The following is a 2,500-nucleotide window of genomic DNA, read 5'->3' as shown; positions in this document are numbered from 1 at the left end:
GGTCTCCGGACGTGATCACTGTGACGCCTCGTGTGTCACGGTTGTTTCGCAAAAGTTGACCGAACTTGATTATTTAGAGGAAGTAAAAGTCGTAACAAGGTTTCCGTAGGTGAACCTGCGGAAGGATCATTATTGTGTTCCATATCCGTAAGAAAAACAAACAATGCCAAAACAAATAAAAACAAAAACAAACAAAAGAAAAAAAGAAAAAAAAGAAAAATTTATAATTATTTTGAATCCATATTCTTTTTATTCTTTTTCATTCAATTTGTTATCCATCAATTATATCATATTAAATATAATATGATGGTACATTTTGTAATGTTTTTTCTTATTTTTTCTTTTAAAAACCTTTAAACATGAAAATAGAAAGTTGTACTTATTATTCATTTGATTGAATGATAAGTTAATTTGTTCACAATAACAAAAGTGGTATATATTTATTATTATATTTATATATAAATAAAATGATTAAAAAAATACAAAATAATCAAACATAATAAATACCACCACTGTATTATTGTTGAACTAAGACATTCGCAACTTAATAAAAATGTTTAGAGTTAAATATATTTGATATATATTATTGAAAGAAAATCAATTTATATTTTATTATTATTATTATTTAATTTTACTCTTTCAATTAATATATGCAAAAAAAAATTGACATTTGTTATAAATAAAAATAAATAAAAAAATACTCTAAGCGGTGGATCACTTGGCTCATGGGTCGATGAAGAACGCAGCAAACTGTGCGTCATCGTGTGAACTGCAGGACACATGAACATCGACATTTTGAACGCATATCGCAGTCCATGCTGTTATGTACATTAAATTAAATTTTAAAGTACTGCTTGGACTACATATGGTTGAGGGTTGTAAGACTATGCTAAATAAGTTGCTTATTCTTTTATAAAAATAATTGAATTTAAGCAAATGTGTATATTATTGGATTTTAAATAATTCATAATATTAATAGCAAAAAAATAAAGATATATAATGAATTTTTTATTTATTAATATATTCTTAAAAAAAAAAAATCCTCTCAAATAAAATGAAATAAAAAAAATTTTGAATCTAAGTATTCTCTTTAAAAAATTTTCATATTATTTATATATATATAAAATATTAATTTATATATGTAATTAAAGGAGGAATGTCTAGCATAAAAATTAATTTTTTTTATTCTAGAATTGCCTCATTTTACATAATTATTATTTATAATATATATTTATATAAAAGGAAAAAAGAAAAATAGAGATGAAAAGATGATATAATTATTTATTAAATTGTGAGAAGATAAAAAATATTTTAAAACAACCTCAACTCATATGGGATTACCCCCTGAATTTAAGCATATTAATGAGGGGAGGAAAAGAAACTAACAAGGATTTTCTTAGTAGCGGCGAGCGAAAAGAAAATAGTTCAGCACTAAGTCACTTTGTCTATATGTCAAATGTGAGATGCAGTGTATGGAATATCTTAATATCTAGTATGAGAAATTAACGATTTAAGTCCTTCTTAAATGAGGCCATTTACCCATAGAGGGTGCCAGGCCCGTATAACGTTAATGATTACTAGAAAGATATTTCCAAAGAGTCGTGTTGCTTGATAGTGCAGCACTAAGTGGGTGGTAAACTCCATCTAAAACTAAATATAACCATGAGACCGATAGTAAACAAGTACCGTGAGGGAAAGTTGAAAAGAACTCTGAATAGAGAGTTAAATAGTACGTGAAACTGCTTAGAGGTTAAGCCCGATGAACCTGAATATCCATTATGAAAAATTCATCATTAAATAATTAAAAATAATGTGCATTTTTTTCATATAAGGACATTGTAATCTATTAACATAATAAAAGTATTTATCAAAAGATCATTGGTGATATTAAGTTTATTTAAATTAATTTGCTTTTTAAGCATATTAACATAGAATAAATACTAATGATTTGATAAAGTGTTGATAGATTTTATTATATATAATGCTAAAATTCATTTTTTGAATTTTACAAAAAATTTAATATCTATGATATTAATATTTATTTGTATGCATTTATATGATTAACAATGCGAAAGATTCAGGATACCTTCGGGACCCGTCTTGAAACACGGACCAAGGAGTCTAACATATGTGCAAGTCATTGAGTTATATTAAACTTAATGGCATAATTAACTTAACTTAAAAATATAATGGGATTAATTTTTAGTCTATTTTCTTAAATAGTCAATTAATTCAATCCCGGGGCGTTCCATATAGTTATGTATAATGATAATTTATTATTATTTATACCTCTAACTGGAGCGTACCTTGAGCATATATGCTGTGACCCGAAAGATGGTGAACTATACTTGATCAGGTTGAAGTCAGGGGAAACCCTGATGGAAGACCGAAACAGTTCTGACGTGCAAATCGATTGTCAGAATTGAGTATAGGGGCGAAAGACCAATCGAACCATCTAGTAGCTGGTTCCCTCCGAAGTTTCCCTCAGGATAGCTGGTGC

The 2,500-nt window shown here is 27.3% G+C and overlaps 3 non-coding genes across 3 annotated transcripts in view; all 3 read left to right on the top strand.

Annotated features, from left to right (window-relative positions):
• LOC128871375 (small subunit ribosomal RNA) overlaps positions 1-132 on the top strand; it is a 1,991-nt gene extending 1,859 nt beyond the window's left edge. The window contains exon 1 of the ribosomal RNA XR_008455926.1: positions 1-132. This exon is cut by the window's left edge and continues 1,859 nt beyond it. This is a non-coding gene — a ribosomal RNA (small subunit ribosomal RNA).
• Positions 133-698: 566 nt separating this feature from the next.
• LOC128871373 (5.8S ribosomal RNA) lies at positions 699-879 on the top strand. Its single transcript, XR_008455924.1, has one exon. It is a non-coding gene; the product is annotated as a 5.8S ribosomal RNA (ribosomal RNA).
• A 438-nt stretch (positions 880-1,317) lies between these two features.
• LOC128871376 (large subunit ribosomal RNA) overlaps positions 1,318-2,500 on the top strand; it is a 3,993-nt gene continuing 2,810 nt past the window's right edge. Inside the window, exon 1 of the ribosomal RNA XR_008455927.1 lies at positions 1,318-2,500. This exon is cut by the window's right edge and continues 2,810 nt beyond it. This is a non-coding gene — a ribosomal RNA (large subunit ribosomal RNA).

The sequence above is a fragment of the Anastrepha ludens genome, unplaced genomic scaffold (genome assembly GCF_028408465.1).
Source record: "Anastrepha ludens isolate Willacy unplaced genomic scaffold, idAnaLude1.1 ptg000119l, whole genome shotgun sequence".
In the NCBI taxonomy this organism is placed as follows: Eukaryota; Metazoa; Arthropoda; class Insecta; order Diptera; family Tephritidae; genus Anastrepha; species Anastrepha ludens.
The sequence above is the reverse complement of the archived record's forward strand: the minus strand, read 5'-3'. Positions and strand labels throughout refer to the sequence as shown.